At 46.7% G+C, this 16,251-nt stretch overlaps 2 non-coding genes across 2 annotated transcripts; both read left to right on the forward strand.

The window, feature by feature from the left end:
• The first annotated feature begins 11,026 nt into the window (after window positions 1-11,026).
• Window positions 11,027-11,101, forward strand: Trnat-cgu (transfer RNA threonine (anticodon CGU)). The gene has a single exon. It is a non-coding gene; the product is annotated as a tRNA-Thr (tRNA).
• Window positions 11,102-11,327: 226 nt separating this feature from the next.
• Trnat-cgu (transfer RNA threonine (anticodon CGU)) lies at window positions 11,328-11,402 on the forward strand. The gene has a single exon. It is a non-coding gene; the product is annotated as a tRNA-Thr (tRNA).
• The last annotated feature ends 4,849 nt before the right edge of the window (window positions 11,403-16,251 follow it).

Here is a 16,251-nt window from a genome sequence, read left to right on the forward strand (position 1 = left end):
GCTGTGCGGTCGTTACTTGCGAAGGCGAACCGAGGACTTGTTCAGTATGTGAAAAGGAAGGGCACGTTCGACCAGAATTGCACCAACGTCGCAACTCAACTGACGTCCGATCCTGTCTCCTATGCGACTGCTCTCGTTGCACCCAAAAACTTAGCATCACTGCTTCGATCCAGTGTCGGAGTCCGCCACACCGATTCATTGTTGCACAACCTCCACAGCCAGAAACAGCCCTGTCTACACTACTGGCACTATTCTCTGAGGAAACTGATCATCCCTCAGACGACCCGATGTAGTTTACATCAACGACAGTACCAGTGATAGCCTTAGTGCTGGAAAAGCGATTCACTCCTGTCTTCCGACACGGAAGGCCGGTCAAGGAATCAGCGGTCACCCAAGTATCGTAAACGCACACGCCACAGAGTCTTCGGTCAGGATGTCCCGCCTCCCGATGACGTCTCGCTTGCAGTTTTTAACGGGACATCCTCCTTTAGCATTACTTTGCATCAACAGTAGTTGTCGATACCAGCATTTTTATTTCGAATTTTGGACTGGTCAATATTATCTCAGTTGCTTTTCTGAAAACTTTCATAGCATTTTGTACACTTTATATTTCAATCGGGCATGGGCGTGTGTGTGTTGTCCTTAGAGTAAGTTAGTTTAAGTTTTAGTAATGTGTAGCTTAGGTACCGATAACCTCAGCAGTTCGGTCCCATAAGATCGTACAAGAAAGTTCCAAATTTTATTTCAAGCTAAAATTTATGAAAAAGAATTACTTTATAAAATATTTTAGTCTCGATGTTACAATCGGTAAGTGCTAGTTCTGAATGTACAGTTAAAATTATTTTTTGTAACATTTGAAATTACGAATTATTTGCACACTTAAAATTTCTATTATTAATTACACAACCCTGTACTGCTTACTATGTTTATTTCTGGACTCATTTATGAAATAATAATCGAAATTAAAAACGTGTCGAAATAAATTCTGGGATATTTTAGAATCTGACATTTCTATCATACCTACAAAAACGTTAAAATATTTTTTGGTGACTTCAGTGCGCAAATTGGGAGGGAAAACAAATTTAGGACTGTTGTAGGTCAATATCCAGCACACTCAAGAACAAACAGAGATGACGAAAGACTGATCAATATGTGTAAAATGTTCCAGTTTAAACTCATGTCCATACATTTCCGCAAACTACCAAGAAAAGCCAAAACTTGGAGACATCTAAATCCGAACCTAGGAGAATTTCAACTTGATCATGTAGCCATATCTAAAATGTACATCACCGAAATTACGTATGTTCAAATAGTCATAAATGGGAAATTCGATTCAGATCATTATCTCTCTAAGATTAACATAAAATTTCTCCTATCTAAAACAAAAAGGTGACCAAAAAAGTGATCATGTACAACACCACTACAACTAATATTACGAAAGAAAATACAGAAAAATTTAGAGAAGAAATTGAGACAAGTAAAGAAGGTGATTGGCGTGAACTCCAGATGCAAATAACTCAAGCAGCAGAGAAAACTTGACGATTGGTCAAGAATAAAAAGAAGACATGGTGGAATAAGGAGTGTGAAGAAGCACTTAATACAAACAGCTCAACATGGAGAAAATGAAGATATTCGAAAAAAGATGAAGAAATATAACAGATTAGGCAACAAAGAAAAGAGGTATCAAAAATAATCCGGAAAATCAAAAGAAACTTTCAAAATTCTCAGCTCATAGAAATAGAAGTAAATTTCACCGAAAATAATACTCGAAATTTTTACCAAACTTTTAAACATATACTTAAAGGATATTGGGCACCAGGTATTGGTTTCAAAGATGAAAATGGTAAAATGGGGTTAAATAACAAAGAAAATTGTGAAATTTTAGCAAAATGTTTTGAAAAGCTGATAAATCATCCAGTTCCAACAGATAAATTAGAATTTCCAATGACACCTGAAAATCTAGAGGAAGACTTCCCACCAACAGAGTTAAAATTCATGAAGCCATCAAAAAACTCAAAACCAATAAAGCAAGTGGTGAAGACTCCAGTACAGTACGCTTATTGAAGTGGTCAGAACCAAAAATCATAAAGGAACTACAACTGCTTCTAGAGAACATTTGGAAAACTGAAAATATTCAAGTTCAATGGAAAACAGTATTAATCCACCCACTACATAAAAAGGGAGACAAACAAAATGTCAGTAATTACATAGGAGTGTCACTGCTGCCAGAGGCATACAAAATCTCATCAAAAATTTTCCTGAACAGAGTGGTCGATACCTTAGACAAACAACAGGGTGGTTTTTGAAAGGGAAGATCCTGTGCAGAACAAATTTTTTACTTAAAGTCAATAATTAGCCATTGAATGTTAACTAGCAAACCAACAATAGTTTCATTTATTGATTTCAAGAAAGCATTTGATTGTATGGCAGAGAAACAATAGATAAGGTCATTAGGGAATTGGGTGTTAGCAAATATAATTCGTGAAACACTAACAGGTACAATATCTAAAGTCAAATTTATGGGAGAAGTATCTCAGCCATTTGAAACAAAAACCGGTGTTAGACAAGACGATGGTTTATCACCTTTACTGTTTAATTGTGTTCTAGAAAAAATTATATGGATCTGTAATTCGGAGCTAAAAAATCACAAAATTGAACCAATAACTCTGGGAAGGAAATAAATGGAGTCAAGGTACACTGCTTGGCCTTTGCGGATGATTTTGCAATACTTTCAGAAAACCTGACAGAAGCAGTTATTCAGATAAACCTTCTGGAAAAAAACAGCAAACAGAAATGGTCTAAAAATTTCAGGTGAATAACCAAAATTCATGATAAATATAAAAAATTCTTCAAAATTCATAGAAACACAAATAGGTAAAATAGAGCGAGTAAATAAATTTCAATAGCTTGGATACTCTGTACAACAGCATGGACTAGAAAAATCTGCAGTAAATGTAAGAATTAACAAAATGGAAAGAGCTTGTGGTTTGACCAAAAGTATTTACAACAAGAAATGTATATCTAGAAAAACAAAACTAAAACACTAGACCACAGTGGTACAGCCAGAATCTTTATATGGATCTGAATGCCTAACGATGAACTGTAAGATGGACAGACTAGATGTACTGGAAAGAAGGACTATTAGAAAAATTATGCGTGCAATAAAAACTGCAGATGGTTGGAAAATAAGAAGTAATGAGGAGATTTGCAAAAATATAGAGAAAGTATCAGAAGTAATGGCCAAACGAAGATCAACCTTTTCCGGACACCTCTGGATGGAAATAGACTACCGAAACAAATACTCCTATGTTTCTGGAAGAAGAATCGACAGTATCATGGATTACAGAAGTAAGGAAAGATCTAGAAATAAACAACGTCAAAGAATCAGAAATAGCAGAAAGAAACCGTTTTAAAATTAAAATACTAAATTTGGAAGGCTTTCAAAGCATAAGAAATAAAAGAATCGGGAACAACATGGAGAGAAGAAAGGGGGAGACTTCATGGGGAGGAAATGAGGGAATACTGGAAAAATAGGAAACAACAACAAAGGAAGAAGAGCAACTGAAGTTGTTAACGAGACCCTAGTTGGTCGATACGATTGAAAAAAAAAATATATGTTGAAAACTAGCAGGAATTCGTTTGTTAAAAAGAATTTTAATCCCTTTGGAATATTATTACTTCCGCAGAGCGAGAGAGTCGTAAGCTTGCCTCTGATGTGATTGGACGTATTTTTGTACAATAGGTGCGAACAATGCAGTTTCAGCTTTGTTAATGTGAAAAATCAAAATACTGTACGATATACTAAAATGTGAGAAAATCAGTGGGAAATGCATTTACCTAAAAAAATTCTGCATCAACAATCTTCCAATTTGAAACTTCCTGGCAGATTAAAACTGTGTGCCCGACCGAGACTCGAACTCGGGACCTTTGCCTTTCGCGGGCAAGTGCTCTACCAACTGAGCTACCGAAGCACGTTTCACGCCCGGTACTCACAGCTTTACTTCTGCCAGTACCTCGTCTCCTACCTTCCAAACTTTACAGAAGCTCTCCTGCAAACCTTGCAGAACCAGCACTCCTGAAAGAAAGGATATTGCGGAGACATGGCTTAGCCACAGCCTGGGGGATGTTTCCAGAATGAGATTTTCACTCTGCAGCGGAGTGTGTGCTGATATGAAACTTCCTGGCAGATTAAAACTGTGTGCCCGACCGAGACTCGAACTCGGGACCTTTGCCTTTCGCGGGCAACTGCTCTACCAACTTTTTTTTATTTATTATTTATTTATTTCTTTATTTTCAAGAAGGATCACTCTGTTAAAAGGAACATATAGACCAGTTCATCGTATAGTATGTGCATTACATAGTGAGTGGTGAGAGAAGCGTGAGGTTCATCATCAGCTGTCAAATGTGCACACCGACTGCACCCGGCACATTCCAACTGCGTGGGGGGTCAAGGAAGACTGCCTGAAGATAATTGGCAAAGGTTTTCCGATAGTGGGACCATCTAAGAACCTCACTGTGGGCTTGCTGCAAGAAATACCAAAAGTCAAGTCGCGACGTGGCAGTATCCCCATAGAGGTACGCGATCGTCCAACCTTTGATCCAGATGATCGACTGTGATTTAGTCGCCGGAAAGTAGTCACTCTCCGGATGTAAGAAGGAAGCAGGTGTAATATGTTGCGGGGTCACACGGAGGTAGCAAGCCACCATCTGTCTTCCTAGGAGCCAGACGTCCTCCACCGCGATACAAGTTAAGCGGTGATGGTCGTCATCCACTTGGTGACATTTCGGGCATAGTGGAGTGTCCACTAGTCCAATTGCATGGAGCCGTTGGTGGGTGTTGAACTTGCCACAGGCGACAGAGAACCACAGTGCCCGAACGAAGGTAGGAAAGAATTTTTGGTGCACATGTCTCCAAATCTTCGGCCAATGCAACCTGGGGTGTTTCAGTTCAATTACATTACAACTTATCCGTCGTAGCAGCCAAACATAAAAATCCTTCGCGCATGGCGGTCTCGTGCGCGGAAGCTCGTCTCTGATATAACTAAGTTCCACGATAAATCTTGAGACATGCGCAAAATGTGGCGTAATGTTGCCCACCGCCACCGGAGGTGTGAGGGACGCTGGAACCAGGAGATCCAGTAGGTGGGACGTAAGGGAATCACGCCCGCTACGCCATTGCTTATACGTCGTGGCTAGAAGGAGCGCCGTCGCACGGCAGTGAACATTCGTAAGTCCGAGTCCCCCCTTGTCCGTAGGGAGAGTGAGCGTTTCGTATCGCACCTTGAGGGGCGATCCAATCATCACGAAATAGCCTAGTGCTGATTGAAGTCGACGTCCGAGCGTGAGTGGTAGGGGCAGGATCTGCGAAATAGGCACCATTCGAGAAACCACATAAGTGTTCAGGTACTCGACTCGCTGTAAAGGATCAAGGCGCCGTAGGAGATGTTGTCGGACCATGGTACGTGTTGTCTGTAACGTACGTCGGTAGTTAACTGCTGCAGTATGTTTTACAGATGAGGTAAAGTCTATGCCGAGATAGCGGAATCGTTGCACATAAGGAAACGGACTGATTTATTCCGGCGTAAGGCCCCTTCCCAACGGCATTGCCGCCGATTTGTTCATGTTCAATGCACTACCCGCCGTCACACTGTGGTCCAACAACAGTTCAAGGACCGTCTTCACCTCTTCCTCAGAACGAACGAGCAGCAGGAGGTCGTCCGCAAAGGCACGACATTTAAAGGTGTAGCCCCGTAGTTCCACTCCAGAAAGAGAATTGGTGAGCCTCCCAATTAATGGTTCCAACGCTATCGCGAACAGCAGCATCGAAAGAGGGCAGCCCTGGCGAATGGATCGTCGAATTTGAATGGGCCCTGCTATACGCCCATTAACCTGTACCAAGGATTGTGCGCCCCCGTAAATCCTTCTAATGAGACCAGTAAAACGGTCTGGAAAACCCATTTGTTCCAGTACAGCATACAGATAGTTGTGGCGCACCTTATCAAAAGCACTGTCAAAATCAACCGCCACCATCGCCGCTTTAAGCCGGCACTCCTCCGCCAGCGCTATCACATCACGGCATTCGCCAGTAGCTGTTTGCACATTCACCGATCCACCCGGTGTCGTCTGTTCCGGAGAGAGAACGCTACGAATTAACATACGACATCGGGACGCTAGCAACCGTGCAAAGATCTTATAGTCGGCATTAAGCAGGGTGATGGGGCGATAATGTGTGACCGTAATGCCTGGCTTCGGTTTATGTACTGGCACCAGGAGGCCTTCCATAAAAGCCGGTGGAATAGGCGCATCGGAATTTAACATCTCGTTGTACATTTCCGTCCATCGCGGTGCCATTTCGTTGCGAAATTCGCGATAGAATTCAGCAGGAAGCCCATCAATGCCTGGGGACCGATTCAACGCACCTTGTGCGATCGCATCATGTACTTCCTCACATCTAATGGCTTCCAGTAAGGTTCCCGCGGCTTCCACCATCAGTGTACGGGAGACGGACGTGGCTATATGGTCGAGGTCATCGAAAGAGGCTGCTTCTTCCCGATAGATGTGTTGGTAATGGTCGACGAATGCAGATACGATGTCCGCTTGACGCGTCACTCTTCGGTCTTCGCGGGTGATTAACTCCCGTACCAAAACGCGTCGTCGGTGCTTTCGTTCATTCACGACGTGGTGCATGGAAGGAATCTCGTGCCTTACCGTATCGTGACATCTGGCACGCACCATGGTTCCCTGAAGATGTTTCCGAGCTAAAGCCACTAGTTTAGCTTTTATCCTTTTGCGTTCGATCCAGATGTCCTGTCCCGGCGGGCCATCATCCAGGTCGCGCAGTGCTGCAAAATAAAAGTCGGTGGTACGGCGGCGCCATTCTGCCATTTCCCTGCTATATGAGATGAACGTACGGCGAAGTGCCGGTTTAGCACAAGTCACCCACCAATCAAGTTTCGTCGCCTACCTTCCAACCTTTCGCTCGCACATCGTCCATGTCTCAAGGATCCGCTGACGGCATTCAGGATAATGTAGATGTTGAATGTTTAGTTTCCACGGGGCCTTACTGTTCCACACCTCTCTACGGGGAAGAAGCACCGTACAGATGTAAGCGCTGTGATCGGAAAATGCCAATGGCCAGCGTTCCGCGTCCTGGACATCATTTGCATGAGCCCGTGAGATATAAATGCGATCTAATCTGCTCGCCGAATGACTTGTCACATAGGTGTATCCCGGTGCAGCTCCATGTCGTAATTCCCACGTGTCGCTAAGTACGAGGTCGTTGACAACGATTCGCAACTCCTGGCTGATGTTTGCTTGCGGCCATTGGTCTTTCTGGCTGAGAACACAGTTGAAATCTCCACCAATTATTACACATTCAGAACGTCCATGGAATAGTGGAGCAATGTCTTCTGCATAAAATCGCGCCCTTTCCCGCCGCCGATTGTTTCCCGACGGTGCATAAAGATTGATGATGCGTGTCCCAAACGTCGTGAAAGCCATTCCCCTGGCCGACGGAAGATAACACACGTTTTCACTGGGAAGCCATCTCGCACGTAAACTGCCACCCCACTCCCATTGTGATTTCCATGTGACGAATAGGATTGGTAGCCTGCGATGTATGGGAGTGCAGCTATGTGGACTTCCTGCAGCAAAGCAATATCCACATCAGATGCCCAAACCGTTTCCTTCAATAGGTGTACATTGGCCGGTGAACGCACATCATTGATATTTAATGTCGCAATACGGTTCGCATGGCGTTGAATCCCACTCTGTCGAGGCGCAGTAACATCTCCCTGCACCGGCGCCGGGGGTTGAGTGAGAAGACGTTCTCTCGCCCCTCTCCCTTCACCTTCAGCAATTATTAGTCCGTCTTCGTGAGTGCCGGCTGCCTCTGTATGACGTCCGGCGCCTCCTCAATATCCTCATACCACATCTTTTCAGGCTGTGATATATTCGTGTCCATAGCCACAGCATCTGCGTCTGGAGAGCCAACTGGCTGTGATTTCTCTTCAGCAACACCACGTACCGGTACCGTCAATGTGACAGACCGCTGTGGGTCGGATCGAACAGTTCCCAGTGCCTCATCCTGTTTCGTAGAGGCTGTTGTGTCGTCTTGGTCCACAGGCACATCGTCGTCGGGGCAAGGGGAGTCATCCCGAGGAGATGTCGTGCGACGCCGCCGTTTCCTCCTTTTCGGGGAACGCTGTTTGCGTGATCTTCCGTCCGTGTCCTCAGATTGCAGGGAATCACGGCTGCCCGAAAGAAAAGCATCCGTAGGAACTGGAAGTGTTTCGAGTCCCATCGTTGAACTTGGCGGGAGTTCGGTCGAAACTAATGACGTCGTCTCAGAGTGCGTTTCAGACGGTACAGCATCCGTAGTGGCTGGAACTGCTTCTTGTACTATCGGTGTGCTTGGTGGGAGTTCGGTCTCATCTGATGTTGTCGCCGTAGATTGTATGCTCGACGGAGCAGCATGCTCTGTCATCCCGACGTCTGCGACAAGGTTTCGGAGAGTGCCATCTTGATCTTCCACCGGGGCTGTGTCCTTTCGGTCATCAGCGGACGCAGTGAGGGCTTCGGCATAGGTGATCGGTAGGACTGACATCGCCGGCGACGGCTCCCGCACATCTGAAGGCAGTTGCGTAATCCGCCGATGCATACAGTTCGACCTGAGGTGTCCCTCCTGGCCACATCCAGAACATGTACGTGGTTGACCATCGTAAATCACCACCGCCCGACAACCACCAATTGTCAGATACGACAGTACATGCTTCTGAAGATCAATAGTGATCTGCCGCACTCCGTTAAGAACGGGGTATGTGGCGAATTGTGTCCAGCGTTCTGCTGTGTGACCATGTACTGTGCCATATGGCTTAAAAGCCTCGATAACTTCGTCAGCCGGGAGCTCAAATGGCAGCTCAAAACCACGTATTGTCCGTATACCCAGACCAGCATGTTCTACAGTTACCGTGCCGACATTCCCGTCACTATGGCAAAATCGGAGACCTGCTTTCGTCGCCTGTAGAATTCTCTCACACGCCGCGTCAGTGACCATCTTAACATACACCGTGGGACTAACGATGGATAGGTGAATTCCGATAATATCGTTTGGCGGTATCTTGACGTCCTCTCAAATGAATCGTTCCACTGCTAAAGCCTTTGGTCGTTCGTAGTCTTTGCAGAAATTGAATCGCAATGTAGTTTTCCTGTACTTGTTCGCCATGATCGTTGTTACTAGCCCGCGTGCAGACTAAGTGCACAAGTAAACAAATACTCGCACACGCCGCACAGGCGGAAGTATCGGACCTCCGCTTCGCACGGCTGCTAGCGCCGAACTGAGCTACCGAAGCACGTCTCACGCCCGGTACTCACAGCTTTACTTCTACCAGTACCTCGTCTCCCATCTTCCAAACTTTACAGAACCTCTCCTGCTAACCTTGCAGAAGCAGCACTCCTGAAAGAAAGGATATTGCGGAGACATGGCTTAGCCACAGCCTGGGGGATGTTTCCAGAATGAGATTTTCACTCTGCAGCGGAGTGTGCGCTGATATGAAACTTCCTGGCAGATTAAAACTGTGTGCCCGACCGAGACTCGAACTCGGGACCTTTGCCTTTCGCGGGCAAGTGCTCTACCAACTGAGCTACCGAAGCACGTCTCACGCCCGGTACTCACAGCTTTACTTATGCCAGTACCTCGTCTCCTACCTTCCAAACTTTACAGAAGCTCTCCTGCGAACCTTGCAGAACCAGCACTCCTGAAAGAAAGGATATTGCGGAGACATGGCTTAGCCACAGCCTGGGGGATGTTTCCAGAATGAGATTTTCACTCTGCAGCGGAGTGTGCGCTGATATGAAACTTCCTGGCAGATTAAAACTGTGTGCCCGACCGAGACTCGAACTCGGGACCTTTGCCTTTCGCGGGCAAGTGCTCTACCAACTGAGCTACCGAAGCACGTCTCACGCCCGGTACTCACAGCTTTACTTATGCCAGTACCTCGTCTCCTACCTTCCAAACTTTACAGAAGCTCTCCTGCGAACCTTGCAGAACCAGCACTCCTGAAAGAAAGGATATTGCGGAGACATGGCTTAGCCACAGCCTGGGGGATGTTTCCAGAATGAGATTTTCACTCTGCAGCGGAGTGTGCGCTGATATGAAACTTCCTGGCAGATTAAAACTGTGTGCCCGACCGAGACTCGAACTCGGGACCTTTGCCTTTCGCGGGCAAGTGCTCTACCAACTGAGCTACCGAAGCACGTCTCACGCCCGGTACTCGCAGCTTTACTTATGCCAGTACCTCGTCTCCTACCTTCCAAACTTTACAGAAGCTCTCATGCGAACCTTGCAGAACCAGCACTCCTGAAAGAAAGGATATTGCGGAGACATGGCTTAGCCACAGCCTGGGGGATGTTTCCAGAATGAGATTTTCACTCTGCAGCGGAGTGTGCGCTGATATGAAACTTCCTGGCAGATTAAAACTGTGTGCCCGACCGAGACTCGAACTCGGGACCTTTGCCTTTCGCGGGCAAGTGCTCTACCAACTGAGCTACCGAAGCACGTCTCACGCCCGGTACTCACAGCTTTACTTCTGCCAGTACCTCGTCTCCTACCTTCCAAACTTTACACAAGCTCTCCTGCAAGGTTCGCAGGAGAGCTTCTGTAAAGTTTGGAAGGTAGGAGACGAGGTACTGGCAGAAGTAAAGCTGTGAGTACCGGGCGTGAGACGTGCCTCGGTAGCTCAGTTGGTAGAGCACTTGCCCGCATAAGGCAAAGGTCCCGAGTTCGAGTCTCGGTCGGGCACACAGTTTTAATCTGCCAGGAAATTTCATATCAGCGCACACTCCGCTGCAGAGTGAAAATCTCATTCTGGAAACATCCCCCAGGCTGTGGCTAAGCCATGTCTCCGCAATATCCTTTCTTTCAGGAGTGCTGGTTCTGCAAGGTTCGCAGGAGAGCTTCTGTAAAGTTTGGAAGGTAGGAGACGAGGTACTGGCAGAAGTAAAGCTGTGAGTACCGGGCGTGAGACGTGCCTCGGTAGCTCAGTTGGTAGAGCACTTGCCCGCGTAAGGCAAAGGTCCCGAGTTCGAGTCTCGGTCGGGCACACAGTTTTAATCTGCCAGGAAGTTTCATATCAGCGCACACTCCGCTGCAGAGTGAAAATCTCATTCTGGAAACATCCCCCAGGCTGTGGCTAAGCCATGTCTCCGCAATATCCTTTCTTTCAGGAGTGCTGGTTCTGCAAGGTTCGCAGGAGAGCTTCTGTAAAGTTTGGAAGGTAGGAGACGAGGTACTGGCAGAAGTAAAGCTGTGAGTACCGGGCGTGAGACGTGCCTCGGTAGCTCAGTTGGTAGAGCACTTGCCCGCGTAAGGCAAAGGTCCCGAGTTCGAGTCTCGGTCGGGCACACAGTTTTAATCTGCCAGGAAGTTTCATATCAGCGCACACTCCGCTGCAGAGTGAAAATCTCATTCTGGAAACATCCCCCAGGCTGTGGCTAAGCCATGTCTCCGCAATATCCTTTCTTTCAGGAGTGCTGGTTCTGCAAGGTTCGCAGGAGAGCTTCTGTAAAGTTTGGAAGGTAGGAGACGAGGTACTGGCATAAGTAAAGCTGTGAGTACCGGGCGTGAGACGTGCTTCGGTAGCTCAGTTGGTAGAGCACTTGCCCGCGAAAGGCAAAGGTCCCGAGTTCGAGTCTCGGTCGGGCACACAGTTTTAATCTGCCAGGAAGTTTCATATCAGCGCACACTCCGCTGCAGAGTGAAAATCTCATTTTGGAAACATCCCCCAGGCTGTGGCTAAGCCATGTCTCCGCAATATCCTTTCTTTCAGGAGTGCTGGTTCTGCAAGGTTCGCAGGAGAGCTTCTGTAAAGTTTGGAAGGTAGGAGACGAGGTACTGGCATAAGTAAAGCTGTGAGTACCGGGCGTGAGACGTGCTTCGGTAGCTCAGTTGGTAGAGCACTTGCCCGCGAAAGGCGAAGGTCCCGAGTTCGAGTCTCGGTCGGGCACACAGTTTTAATCTGCAGGAAGTTTCATATCAGCGCACACTCCGCTGCAGAGTGAAAACCTCATTCTGGAATCTTCCAATTTATTTAGTTCAAACCAAGCATGACACCTGTTGCTAGATTTTCAGCTTTAAGAATCAGATCCCTCGACAAGAAGAACTTGAGCCATCTCAACATGAGAAGCTAAGTAAACTTGAAAGTTTATTGTTATCTTTGCTCCTCTCAAATCTTCATAAAAGACTGTGCTTATTAATTCTTTGGATTGGTCATTGTTTAACTTGGACAATAGATAGAAGAAGGAAGAAGGGCGGAGATTACAAGTTCCTGTGGACGACGGCTACGAGTCGCCTGAAGTCGAGGACGACAATGTAACTTCATCTCCCACGAATGAACAGCCACCAACCCTGACTAAGTGAAAGGTTTGACGAACCGAAGGCCATGTCCATATCATTTGATGCTTATGGTATTTATGAGCTACGTTCCCTGTACCGCCAGAGTAAACAGTTGATTAGCTGAAAGGCCACGCTTCTGCATGGAGCGACGACATCGAAATTGACCATGACTCCGGTCGGCGGCGGTGCCTCCGACGACCATGACCTAAACATACCTAATCTGCAACCTTGGAGGCTGGACGGGATGGTCAGTGACCTCCTTGTTCACCCGAGATGAACTATAAAGTGATACAGGACGTCCTCTTACTTTCCCGCCAGTTATACAGGACTGCAAACGATCAATACGAACCAGAAATTATCTCTGTGGCCAGACATGGTCTAGGCATCTGAAGTTGACATTGCACTCATACAGGAATCACAACTGGCTGCTCTGCCTCAAGTTGCTAGATACATGCCATACACCTCTCCTGGCTCGTGGTGATAACGTTGGGAGGTGTGTGGTTGTGTATGTTCGCGAAGGAATCTTCGTTACGAATCTCAAAAAAATGGTTCAAATGGCTCTGAGCACTATGGGACTTAACATCTGTGGTCATGAGTCCCCTAGAGCTTAGAACTACTTAAACCTAACTAACCTAAGTACATCACACACATCCATGCCCGAGGCAGGATTCGAACCTGCGACCGTAGCAGTCGCGCGGTTCCGGACTGAGCGCCTAGAACCGCTAGACCACCGCGGCCGGCCTACGAATCTCACCGTTCTCCTCACAGCACAAGGCATGGCCTCCACCACTATTGATATGCATATCATCAACATTTACGCTTTGTCTGGTTCTACCCGCCGACAGGAGAGAGCCACAATCTACTGTGGATCTTTGCCCCGTTGTTCATAGGGCGTAAGCTAGTTCCATGTTCGGCTGCGACTTCAACAGTTTCTTGCAACAGAAAGATCAGGCACCTCACTTTAACATTTGTCAAGAACTTCACATGATCGTTTGAGACCACCAGTTTATGGAACCATTGGACGAGAAGTAAGGCAATGCCCTTGGCTCCTGGTAACAAACAAGCCATTCAGAAAAATAACTGTATAAAATTTACGTCTCCTCTGAGCTAGCATCTGATGTCCAAGATGCGGGACTGAGACTTGGCTTTCTCACACCACAGTTCATACATCTGCATGATTCTAATCAAATTGCAACCGTTCTGGCTTTGTGAGGCGCTATGAGAAATAAAAGAACATAACACATCTCCAGGAGGCGGAATTAGAATGACGTCTAACAGACCTGGACGATTTACGAACGTCGATTGCTTACTTACAGAATGACTTTGGAATGGTGGGTAGAGTGTGCGAAGCCCTCCTTATGGCAAATCATACGATACCGGAAGGACATGGCGACAGTGTCGACACACAACCAATTACTCTTATGCCATCCTCCGAGACTTAGTCAACCAAGGGTCTACCTGACCATCTGGAGGGTGTGGCTGCATGTTAAGGCGAACATAATAAAAATGGCCCAGCGTAGTCTACAGGAAATCCTCATGAGAACGTGTCAGCAGGAATACTGGTCCATGCGTATCCACCATAGATCAGATCGCAACCGACGACCGACGACGACGTTGACGACAGCTCATAACGAAACTCGTCACACTAAAGGCACAGACTCCTACCCAACAATCTGAAACAGTCACCGCCTTTGCCAAACACTGGCGAAATATCTATGGCGCCGCGGCAGCAACTGGTCAGGTCTTTTCTTACATTATCTTCATCCCCCATGGAGAGGATACCCAATTGATGGAACTCTTCACTAGGGATGAAGTGGAGGCTGCCATCGACAAGGGTGCCACCAACAAATCTTCCACTATAGATGGTCTGCCTATACTGTTGTATCTGTCCTCCAGAAGGGAATGGACCCCAGATGTCTCTTGAACTTTTCACAGCAGGTCATGTTATCCCTCCCAACTTTGTCGCAGGCATCAACATTCCTCTATATAAGCCACGCCGTGGTGCAGCGATCACCAACTATCACTCACTTACCCTCCTTAAGGCAGGCTACAAAATTTTTGCCCACATTTTGGCAGCACGCCTGCGTCTCCTTCTTCCCAGAATAATCACTGGAACAGACAATCCCAGGTGGATAGTTGGCTATGCAGACAGCATCCGGCAAATGTCCGTTCTGATAGTACCCGTTGTGATCTGCCATCTGCAGGCAGCTATGGTCATAATCGTCTTGAAAGCGCCTATGAATAAGTACATCACGGTTTCGTATTCTCCATAATGGCTGAGACAGACCTCTCACCCCCTTCCTCAACGTCATTATTGGCACTTACTACAGCATTAGCTGCTACGTACAAGGCAACAGTCGCTTACTGAGTCGAGTTCCGCTACAGAAATCTATTCGACCAAGTTGTTCGCTATCGACCCTGCTACACGCCTTTGCGCTAGAAGCCCGCATTAGGAATCTATAATTTACACTTCTGCTACAACAGCACACCCTCCGTTGTCGAGCACACCGGCTCCTCTTGGTTCACCTAGAAGTGGAAATACACCAATAAATCGATCATCACATAGAGTGCCGAGGAAGGCAGCTCGATGAGTGTGGATAAACCTGCAGCGCTGCCAATAGGACGAGACCTCCCCGATGCCGAACTAGCGCTCTTCCACGCGTGCAGACCATCAAGTACCAGGGCATTGCTTTCATCGACAATATATCCCTGATGAGCTGCAGTTTGCATGAAAATGCTTTGACACGAAGCGCCCATTTGGATGCACTTTTATAATAACTTTACTGACGTCTTGATGTTGGAAGTAATAAAGTGTGGTCAAGATATAAGAAAGTTATTGAAGTGCTTTCCCTATGACGATCACTAATTTTGGGTGCTCGTTGCTGAGTGTTCGCGTTGATTTATACAACAATGTACTCCACCGTCTCGCCTCTCTTAAGCGGGTGGTTTATCTCAGTCGCCATGTTACTTCGAAAGGGATGCATATTACAGAGGTCTTACCCTTACCGCACTTTACTGGACTTCGTTTGCAAGCTACCGTCTGACGGCTGGAACAAGCTTCAAGGTCCGGTGTGAATCGCTTACACTCCCCCTTAGTGAGAGTGTGATTCTCTGTATATGCGAACAGTGCGGAAACAATGGACTGGACTGGGAGCTTTCATTACACACAGTTTGGAGGATGTCTTCATCCCGGCACTCATCCTTCTACCAATCTGGGTTGGTCGCATTCATACCTCATTGTCACATATTGCTACTTTTATTATGGCCTGCAGTTACGAGCATCATGCACTCAAGACCACTCGTCCTCCTACTGCCATGGACTGTCTCACCCTGCTCGTCGAGTGCCACGTAACATGTTCGAAAAGAAGGGCTCTGTGATCCGTTGATCATATGTATGGTACCATATCCAACAAATTTACCTCCCCACATACGTCAGAGCAACATGGTGCTTGGTTACCAATGGCAAAATTGCGACTCGACAGAAGTTACATGCAACTGGATTAGCTGACTCCCCATTGTGTGCTACCAGCGAACACCTCGAAGAGGACATCCTCCGCTTCACACGCCCCTCAACTCTTGATGTGTGGGAGCTATGCCTCAAGATGATCACCTGCTTTCTCCGCATGCCCCCGACCATGGCTGAACATAAGATATACATGTGACCTGAGGACATACATTATCCAGTTGCCTAAATCGACGCCATAAAAGGTTGAACGTACAACTACTTCTAAGACAAATACAAAGATAAGGCCTCGAATTGTGATGTCTGTTCCAGTATTCCCACATCAACTTGGAAGGAAGACAGAATTACTGGACCGTGTTTGGCAACTAATTGCGTGGTGTATGGATGTCCCCTCCCC

The sequence above is a fragment of the Schistocerca nitens genome, chromosome 4, assembly GCF_023898315.1.
Source record: "Schistocerca nitens isolate TAMUIC-IGC-003100 chromosome 4, iqSchNite1.1, whole genome shotgun sequence".
Taxonomy (NCBI): Eukaryota; Metazoa; Arthropoda; class Insecta; order Orthoptera; family Acrididae; genus Schistocerca; species Schistocerca nitens.